The following is an 11419-nucleotide window of genomic DNA, read 5'->3' as shown; positions in this document are numbered from 1 at the left end:
TTCACCTGCCCCTATTTTCTTTATTCTTTTCTCTTTTTTTAACTTTTAAGTTCAGATGTACAAATGCAGATTTGTTACAGAGGTAAACTTGTGTGATGGAGGTTTTTGTACAGATTATTTTATCACCCAGGTATTAAGGCTAGTACCCATTAGTTATTTTTCCTGATCCTCTGCCTCCTCCCATTCTCCACCCTCTGATAGGTCCCAGTGTGTGTTGTTCCCCTTTATCTGTCCATTTGTTCTCATCATTTGGCTCCCACTTATAAATGAGAACATGCAGTATTTGGTTTTCTGTTTCTGAATTAGTTTGCTAAGGATAATGACCTCCAGCTCCATCCATGTCCCTGCAAAGGACATGATCTCATTCTTTGTTATGGCTGCATAGTATTCCAGGGTGTATATGTACTGCATTTTCTTTAGTAGTTTCTCTTCAGATCATATAAATCTTTCACCTGTCCCTATTTTCTTTTCAGAGTCATCTGCTTCATCCACATTCTTTCTAGGTACATTGTTTTATAGCTACCTTCAGTGAGAGAGATGATTGAAGTGGAGTATGCTTCATCTATCTTTGCCAGAAATAAATCTTTCTTTCTTTCTTGTATCTGTATCTGCATTTATATTTACCTGTATATTTCCATTTCTCTCACTCTCTAATTTTGTATATATTTATTATCTGTCTATCTATCTATCTATCTATCTATCTATCTACCCATCCATATATCCAACTGACTTAGATGCTAGAGTATAAATCTGTGAGTTGTTAATCAACATTTTGTTTTTGCGTGTTTTTAACTGTTTAAAGCTTCTTAATCCAAAAGCTAGCTTCAGAATTAGTAAATACAAGGTATTAAAGGTTTAATGGGGAGGTTTAGGAAATTGAGTTATTCAAATATGATGCATAAATGTTCAATTGTATGTTTTTCATCCTGCTGTAGAGACAAAGATATAGACCTATGGTGGGGTTCATTATTCTGAATGAATCTATGTTCTGATTCTGTGTGTCCATGGACATAACAAATTGAACCATCTATTCACCACATGCTTGAATCCCCTCGATCTTATCTATGCTAAGTGGCAATCATTTTAGGATGAATTTAGAACTACTGCTTTATAATGCTGTCCAGTCTGACTGCTGGAAAATTATCCTCCAAATTTGAAGTCAAGTCTATTTTTTTCCTGCAATTTTAACCCAGTTTCCATTTTTCTTCTTCTTTGGGTCTTAAAGAAGAGGGTTTTTAAAAAATCTATTTACTTTTTTTCCCCCAAACAGGAAAGCCCTTTAAATATTTGAACACAGTTTAGCTTTCTCTACCTAAACATTCCTGGTTTTTCTGAAAGGTTTTCCTATAACAGTCTATGACCATGTTTCTCTGGGTGGTCTGCAGGCCATCTGTTGCAGAATATTCTGAGGTTCCTATTAAAAAATGCCGACCTGTAGGTTTCACCTCAGATGTACTGAATCAGACTGTCAGACTGGAGAGTCATTGCTCTCTGCTGTTGGAGTTGGGCCCCAGCTGGGCTCAGTGTCAACCTGCTCTGTTCTTCTTTTAACTGAGTTTTCTCTGCCCATCAAGTGAATACCAGTGGGGAACTTACCCTTAGAATCTCAAAAGTACTGTACTTTGAAAATGTTTCCAGAAATTGGCAAGGGCATATGCCTTGGGATTCCTGTATTCTCTGATGGATAATATAATTTATAGCAAGCAATGTAGTGAGAGCCAGGATCTCTGAGAGTCTAAGATACTGAAGTTACAAGTTTAAGGGGCCTTTGTGGGTCAAAAAGACTAATTAGGGAGAAAGAGAGCTAGAGATGTGGAGTTTCGTAAAGTGATTTTTATTGTTATTGCTGCTGTTATATTCCACGGGTGCTTACACACTATGTTGGTGGAGTCCATTCCTCCAAAGGTGAGAGTCAGTAAAAGTTTAGTTCGGGTCCTGATGGAAATCCTTTTGTGTAAGTGTTGATCCTCAACCACAAAGAAGTGGCAACTCCCTGTGAGAAGAAATTTGCAGCCGACTTTCCTATGAAATTCAATTGAAAGTTGAAAAACAAAATAGCAATGCTTAGGTTCTATGTCTAGAGATCCCGATTTGGGAGTCCTGGAATAAGGCCCAGACACTCATTTACTTTAAGCTTTCCAGTGATTTTCATATACATCTAGGGCTGAGAACGGCTCTCCTAAATATTTATATAGACATTCCTTTTGCTATTGATTATCAAAAGTGATGTGGACACTTCCAGGTAATTGATAACAGAATCATAAAAAACCTGATAACTATTTGGGAATAAAACTCCTCTCTTCTAGCCCATTTATTTTGAATAAAAGACCAATTTAAATTTCTAGAGAAAAGAGAGACATGTTTGCATTAATTGGGGAGAAAATACCTTTGCAACAGGGAATAAATAAAAGGAAATAAGTTGAATCAAGGAGGAAAATTCTTTATTTTGCTTCAGAATCAGTAGCATATAATGAAAATCTGTCACTTTAAAAAATAGTAATAAAAAATAGTAAGTTTGTTTCACTAACCTGTATAACATTTAGCCCCCTTCTCCTACTAGTCAGGCCCATGAGATAAAAAGAAAACTAAAAGCGGTGTTTTTGGAGCTATAAGCTAAAACGTATTCTAGAGCATTTCAAAGACAAGTAGCTATCATTCATTCTGCCCCTAGAAGCATATATGTAATTGGGACTGTGGGCCCAATCGCTTTAACTTGAAATACAACTAACATTTTTTTTTCACTCTCTTCATATTCATACATAGTGGTTTTTCCCTTTTCCCTCTTCTGAAAACAATACACTTTAGTAAAACCATATAAGCAAAACCAAAATAAGGTCAATAAATCTTGACCTTATTTATTCCCACCCCCACCCACCTACCCCCCTACTCCTGCTACAAGATTCCACTTTCACAGCTGTTGTGATCTGTGGGCCAAATTAAAGCTAAGAGAAGCTTTGTAGTTTCTGAAACTTTCCCTTCTTTCCAGAAAGGAACAAGAAGTCTTGGAATGACTGAGCCACTGCCAGCCAGCAACAGATCTTGCAAACCCAGCCACTCCTCTCATCTCTCAGGAACTCAGCTGATTGAAGAAAGCCACCTGTTCCTAGGCCACCCGACTTTCTCTGTAATCAAGAAATAATGACCACATTTGAGAAAAGAGCCTCTTTGTTGGTTCTGATAAGTGCCCTAGGAATTTGTGGGGCAACCAAACTGAGCAAACTTCAGCTGAAATGAATGCCAAGGGCAGAACAGAGGCATGCTAATGGCCAGATTTCATTTTTCTGTTTTTAATACCATCTGCATCTCTTTTGATATTTGAGTTACTACTTCATGTCACATAGCTATATTTTTTTAAAAGGATTTTTTCTTCCCCTTTGGAGTTTCAGCATTTTGTTAAGAAAATCTTTTAAGGGAGGATGTTCCAGCAGTAGTAGGTTGGTGCAAAAGTCATTGTGGTTTTTGCCTCTCCTTTCAGTGGCAAAAACCACAACGGCTTTTGCACCAACTTTAATAACAGCGACTTGTGGAAAGGGCAGATTTGGCCAATTAGATGTTTCAGCCTGGGAATTTTTATCTGGAGCCAGTGATGCAGAGAGAGAGAGAGATAGACAGAGAGAGAGAGAGATTTAAAATGTTTTCATAGCTCTCAAGGTGTCCAGTGAGGGTGCAGCCTCCAGCAGCATCAGTGTTCCATGACTGCAGAAGTGACAGCTCAGCAGGGTATCTCTGCTAAAAAGCAGTTGTTGTTCTCGCTTCTTTTGCTACCAAGTTCTCATTCTTTCCATCTATTTCCTAAGTCTGATTGTCCAGCCTGCTGTAGATTCTGTGCGCCCCATTATTTTTCCAGTAAATATTTTTCTATTTAAATTAGCTGGAATCACTTTCTGCTGCCTGCGACCAAGGATCCTGTCTGATACATGTGAGATGAGAAGAGTATGGTCGTTAGAATGAGAAGTGATCATTTTAATTCCAAACTTGGGAATATTCCTTGGGAAAATTTCTGCAGCTTTACAATGTATGTGGAATTATCATCTGGCGCATAAACACGAGATTGGAGATAAATATTAGAAGACTCAACTGTAGGGTACTGTAAAAAGTTGATGGGGCTTTTGAGTTGTAAGAGTAAATATACTTTTCTAGAGCTTCTTAAAATTAAATAAATGCTCATTTTTTTTCTAAAGTAAGGTGGACGCAATCCTCCTTTGAAGCCAAAGTTCCTGTTTGCAATCTTTCATACATAACATGTGTTAGAGGCTCTTAACAATAACGCTTAATATGAGAATTACTGCTTTTTTTTTTTTTTTTTGTCTTATTATTGGATTGAAAGTCTTATCTTCTTCTGATTATTTGAATCTGGGTCAGGTATTCTCCACTATTGTAGGATTGAGGGAAGCAAGTAATAGCCACTCTATCTTTGGAATGTTCTGGCCCCTTTATCGATCACTTAGGCGACCTAGTTACAAAGGATTCCTCTCTGGGACACCTAGACTTTGAGGAACCCCAAAGGAAAGAAAATAAAAGCATCTAAAGCGGGCTTTTTTTGTTGTGTGAGGGCTGTAGCAAGTGAATGGGGGGAGTTTTAAGCAGTTGTCTGGTTAGACAGAGCTAGTTAAATAAGAAGAGTTGGTGAAGCCCGTGGGAGTCAAACCCTTCTCTCTATAGTTTTCCTTTGTAAAGGATAAAGCTAGGGTTGAGTGAACCCAGAAGCTTTTTCCTGTCAGGAGGGAATTAGAACAAAGATTTTCTTTAAAGACAGTGTGCTTAGTACTGTCTAGTGACAGATGAATCTCAAAAGACTCAGTTGTGATAAAGCCCCAATGTGTAGATTCTCAGTGGAAGCACAGAGTAACTTCCTAAACTTTTCTCTACTTGTCCTTTGTTCTGCTGACACCTAATTTCCTGTTTCTGGCTCTGTTCCCTCATTTTAATCCCATCTGGCCCTTTACCTGGAAGTATTCTTAAGAAAAAAAAAAAAAAAATCCAAGTTGTCCCCCTTCTGAAAATAAATGTAAGTACAAGTTGTCAAACAACCATCATTTCAAAATAGAGTGGCACTGTGTTGAAATGGTCAGAAGATTTGGAGTTCTTATTCAGCATTAGACTTTCTGCTTGATTGAAACTTTCTGAGTTCATTTTTCTGAGATACTAATATTTACTTACATTACAGGAATTCTGGGGCGAATAAATAACAGGAGCTAGAAAATCATTTAAAATATCAAATGCTCCAAGAATAGTAAATGTGATGAAAACTTTTCTGTACACTTGCAAGGAACAACTCTTTTCACTTGTCTATAGTCACTCCATTGATTCCAGCTTATCCTCAGCACCAGACTACCAGGTTCCATGCAGTTCTATTGTTGCCACCTGTTTCCCTATAGATCCTGAGTTATTTTGTTGACATCTTATTATGACTTGTATTTGACGTGAAATTTTACTCAGTGCAAATAAATTTTTATTACCTTATTCTAATATACAACTCTGGAGTATTATATATACATGATAAGCTGGATATATCTATATGAGATAATTGCTGAAAAAATGTTTGACTATGGTGGCCTGATTCTGTAAAACCAGTGAGGTTATATAGCCCCCATTTTCAGCATTTTGATACTGTGTTTCTATCATGATTCACATTTCTCCTTAGAGAATGTCTCTCAGATATGTAGGGAAGCAAACGTTAAGAAATGTTTTGCCGGCTGGATGTGGCAGCTCATGCCCGTAATCCTAGAACTTTGGGAGGCTGAGGTGGGCGGATCACTTGAGCTCAGGAGTTCGAGACCAGCCTGGGCAACATGGCAAAACCCCATCTCTACTAAAAATTTAAAAAAAAAAAAAAAAAAAGCCAGGCGTGGTAGTGCGCCTATAATCCCAGCAACTAGGGAGGCTGAGGCAGGAGAATGGCTTGAACCTGGAAGGCATAAGTTGCAGTAAGCTGAGATCATGCCACTGAACTCCAGCCTGGGCAACAGAGAGAGACTCTGTCTTGAAAAAAAACATGACAAAAGAAATGTTTTGCCAACACATGCCCCTGCTATCAGTGGTTGTGCAGTTACGCATTACACAAATTTAAGGGAAACGATTCTCACAATAGTTGGTCTGTGTGACTGCCGGAATGCATCCCATCTTTCTATATTTTCTCCCCTTCTTTAAGATAGTACTTATTAAATAATACAAATGATTGCAATATCCATTAGATTACTGAGTCAAGTATAAGCAGTGCTGACTTTGTCAATTATTCATGATTTTGTTTTGGAGTTGGCTCCTATCTCCAGTTTCATTTCACGGTGATTTCCTTCTATTCATGTATGCTACATAGAATAGTCCTCCCTTATCCATGGGGGATATATCTCAAGACCCCCCCGGTGGTTGCCTGAAACCTAGAATAAACCCTAAATACACTCTGTTTTTTCCTAAGTCAAAAACTTTCACCTTTTCACTTAAAGGGAACACTTTATGGCTTCTCTTTGGCATATCCCATTTACTAGCATCACTACTCTTGCACATTGGGGGTGATTATTTTTAAAAGTTTCAACATTTCAATAGCTTTAGGTATGCAAGTGGCTTTTGGTTATGTGGATGAATTTTGTAGTGAAGAAGTCTGGGTTTTCAATGCACCCATCACCTAAATACTGTACATTATATCTAATAGGTAATTTTCATCCCTCACTCTCCCCCCACCCTCTCCCTTCTGAGTCTCCCATTGTGTTCATTTAGAATCAATGCCTCCTCCCACCCCATGGAAACCAGTGATTTGTTTTCTCTCCCTATCTTTTTGCCTTTTCCAGTATGCTATATAAATAGGATCATACATTACCAATGTATTGGGTCTAGCTTCTTTCACTTAGCATACTCTATTTCAGATTCATTCACATTATTTTATGTATCAATAGTTCATTCATTTTTATTGCTTACTAGTATTCCATTGTGAGTATGTATCACAGCTTATCTGTTGATGTAATGAGGATATTTGGGTTGTTTTCAGTTTTCAGACATTATGAATAAACTTAGTATAAAAGTTCAGGAAAGATTTTTTTTATGAACATACTTTTTCATTTCACTGGGGAAAATTCCTAGGATTGGGATTGTGTCATTTGTTAGGTACATGTTTAACTTCATGAGAAATTGATAAACTATTTTTCAAAATAAGCTACGCCATTTTGCATTCTCTCCAGCAATGTATGAAAAATCTAGTTGCTCAATAATCTTGCCAGTACTTGGAATAGTTGTTATTTATTTATTTATTTATTTTAGCCATCCAATATTTGTGTAATGGTGTCTGGTAGGGGTTTTAATGGCTACTAATGTTTTATAAATAATTATACATAATTTTATTAGTTAATTTATCTATATTCTTCTCTGATTTTCTTTTTAGATTCTGTCCTCTACATGGATTTAGAAAACAGGGCAAATGTCACCTTCTCTGTAGCAGCTTTTCAGACTGCTAAGATAAACTCTTCCTCCCTGGTGTTAGAGTGGCAGTAGGAACTTGCCTTTGGTGGTCCATTTCTTACTTGACTCTACCTGCCTGCTTCTCTGTAAAAATGTTGAATTCCAGGTGAATAGGGACTCAGTTGTACTCATATTTGTATCTTGGGTTCCTATTTCAGAGCCTGGTGTTTAGCTTATGTTTAACTAAATTGTAATTAAATATACGAATTTAGATCAACTTAGTTTCCTCCCATGTCCAATAATAGAGTTAGATCCTATATAATCACAGTGGTTCTGTCTGTGCAGGTGCTGTATGACTTTATCATTTCGTCTGGCTGCAGGGAATAAGTTCTACTAAATGTGTCAAGAGTACAGAGTAGGGCAAATACATATATGCATGGCAGCTAATGCTATGATAATTATCCATAATAATAATTACATGTATTGAGTACAGAATAGGTGGCAGGAATTGCACCAAACCAAATATTTAATACACTATTTAATTTGTTTCTCATAACAACCTTGTGAAGTAGGTATTATTAACTAATATTCTCATTTTATAAATCAGGAAATGGAATATCAAAAAGGTTTAAGTAACCTATCCAAAGTCACCCAGCTGTTAAATTGCAGAGCTGGGATATTAACTCGGACCTGTTGCTCTCTAAATCCTTTGCCATTCCCCGTTGAGCAGCATAGTTCTATCCTATGCGTGCACTGTTCCAAATTCATTGTGTTGCCCATCTGTTCTAAAAATCATAGCTGAAAGTCCCAGGAAATAAGGGGATTTCCTACCTTTGAATAAAACAAATAAAAAGTGTTTTGTAAATAACCTCTTTAAACAGTTACTGAGGGAAACTCAGAAGTAATAGGTGGAATTTAATGAGCCATTCGGATGTCTAAGGTACTTTATCATAGTTGAAAATAGCGCACCTTCCATTGAGAAATCAAAATGCCACACACTAGATGAATGAATGATGAGGTTGAAGTTTCTGCTGACCAGAGTTCAGCAGCTGTTAGTACTAGCAGTGTGTGTAAGCTGTTTCGGGGGTACGGAGGTTCTATTTCTTCCATCACTCCTGTCGCTCAGCCCAAGATCCTGTTGCTTCTCTTAATTGCATGTGCTTTATTTGGTAGTACCTGACAGTTTATTAAAGCAAAAAGAAACTGTTGTGATTTATCATTAAACTCACGCTGTAATTACATTTCCACACACGTAGGCTCTTGTCAGCTTTACAATTCAGCTCAATATTGCATATGTTAATGCCGTTAGGATATTAACAACTATTAGATGCCAGGTAGAGCAATCTGTTTTTTCATTAAGCAATAAGTAACATTTAGGGATATGCTATTGATGATATTGACAAGTGAGCAAAGACCTGAGGCACGGAAAGAGGCTCCATGTTGAAGCTGGACCCTGTGCTGCCACTCCTGCCAGTTCAGAGACAGGCTGTGAGTCACCCCAGTGTCCTGGATGTGCCCAGTCATGACAGGGCCTTGGAGGTTTAGAGTGGGAGAAAAACAACTCAATGCATTAAAAAAAACTTAAATTGGCTTATCCTCATATCCTTCATAGGTAAATTCCTGAGGTAAGAGGGATGTTAAGTATTCAGAAAGGAGGGGTGCTGATGAATTGTTTGATCTTCTGAATGAAAATGTGCTCTTGCTCTTTGAAATTATTTTTATTACTACCTATATTGTCCCTCACAGGCAGCAACAGGTGTACAAAATTGGAAGTACTATATAAGATAATAGAGAAGGAAATGTAAAAAATATATCTGGAAAGAAACAAAGCAAAATTAACCCATAAGAAATTGTTTATAAATTATGTGAAGTGTCATAATTTCATGGGTTGACTTAGAAAGCAATGGTGCTAGTTAGCACTTGAGCATGGTTCATATATTATAATAATATTTTCATTATTGCCAGACTTCTTTCAGAATGTATTGATGAACAATGTATTAGGTTTTGGATATCCTTACTCATTTCTCCCAAATTAGCAGTATCTGTTAACTACTTATAGCAGTTATAAGTAGTTTACTAAATTTGTTATAATAGACAAAGATTTAACATATATAATGAGAATCACATGCTATTACATGTCGTGGTTTGAAAATCACCTACTTCACTCACTCTCCTCACCTCACTGTGTTCCCTTCACCCTCTCAAAGAGGAGTTGCTATTTTAATTGAGTTCAATATATCTGGACTTTTCTTTGGACAGTTTTATAATGTCACCATATCATGGTGAAAATTTTTTTAAGCAAGCAAATGACTGACTGTGGAAACTTGGCATCACTTTCTAAAATGAGGAGGATAACAGAATTTGAGGAAAGTTCTTTCTTCTCTGTGGAACCATTTTTTACCCTCATCACATTGCTTTTGCTTATCCACCACACCTAGGAATTGCTACTTTGGCCAGATTTAAAGACACAAATTAGGCCCAATTTATAGTTGGGGGTTAAATTGTCACAAAGTATTATACGTGAATGAAGCTCTATCGTTTTTGTTTCTTGCTTCGATGTCATAAGTTGACATGACAGCCCCACTCTCTGTCCCTTTCAATCTCTTACTTACATTGTAAAAAGAACAAATAGAGTTGGCCACTTTTGCAGCATGATGAGCTACCTTGACTTCACACCATTGCGTTCATACGTTGGATTTCTCATTAATTTGGGCTCAGCAGCTTGTTGGGGGGAAATGAGAACTTAAACTTAAGGCCAAAGAAGGGCATTTCCTTTCCTCTAAATTAATCACTTCAATCCAGATTTATTTTAGAGTTTAATTAGGAGTTATGGACAGTTGAATAATTATAATAATGTGGTAATTAAACTTCTGATTTGTTACTCTCTCATATTTGTGTGGCTCCTTTTGAAATCTCCTATCTTAGGAATGATGGGAACTTGTAGGAATGATGGGACCATAATCAATCACATGCTGTAACTCAGTACAATAAAGAACCTCAACTTAATTCCTAATATTTTGATTATTGTCTATTTTTCAGTGGATTAAATTTAATTATTCACTTTCAGATCTCTAGAAAGATGATAGAAATATACAACCCTTTCCCAAACTTGGCCACTGGTGAACTCTAAGAAAAGTTGTGTTAGCGGATGTTATTTGTGTAATTTGTTTTCTGAAGTATCAACGCATATATTTTCCCCAACTGCATTATAAGAACCTTAAAGAGAAAAATGACATATTATTCAAAATTTTGAACCCTAACACAATGTACGGCACCTAGGCAGTAGTCAGTAAATATTTGCTGAGTATAATAGATAACTGTGCTATGTTAGTTGTCAAAAGGGCTAATTTTCTACCTATAATTTTGTGTTTCTCTCCATTTTTCACATTTTAGGAAAACAGTATGAGGAGTTATTTATAGATTGTACATTTGACCTTTCCAAGTGAATTAAAAATAAGTGTAGATTATTCGTGCATTTGATTTAGAAATTTATAATTACATTCTCATGTAAGAGAGCCTGGAAATAGCAAAACACTGCTCTTAGAGGCTGTCAGTCAGCTCATCCTATCTGTCATCCTATCCCATATATTGTTGAATGAATAAATATATAATTGAATTTGTTGCATTAAGAGCTAAATAACAATTTTATTTGGTTTACAGTTTTAGGGAGGTTCAGTTTACTTAGCAATATACGTAGAAAAATCCTGTCAGGGTATTTTGTATACAGAACATAAGGGAAAGAGATTACTATTATCTTTCTCATTTTTGTACATTTTCTATCTTTTTAGAATTTCTACAGTTCTCCATTGCTGTTGGACAGTAGAAGGCCAGTGATTTTTCTTTTGTGCATCTATTTTTTTTGCTCTGGTGAGCTTAGATGTGACCAATAGAAATGTATTCATACAGGGCAGTTATCTCCAATATTAAAATTTTATAAAGAGCTTGCCTCTGTGAAATTTCATATTTGAAAAGCTTGTAGTAAGATAAACAGTTCTGTTTCAGGCCACTCATGACTCTATCAAATAAGACT

Source organism: Piliocolobus tephrosceles, chromosome 5 (assembly GCF_002776525.5).
Source record: "Piliocolobus tephrosceles isolate RC106 chromosome 5, ASM277652v3, whole genome shotgun sequence".
Classification (NCBI taxonomy): Eukaryota; Metazoa; Chordata; class Mammalia; order Primates; family Cercopithecidae; genus Piliocolobus; species Piliocolobus tephrosceles.
The sequence above is the reverse complement of the archived record's forward strand: the minus strand, read 5'-3'. Positions refer to the sequence as shown.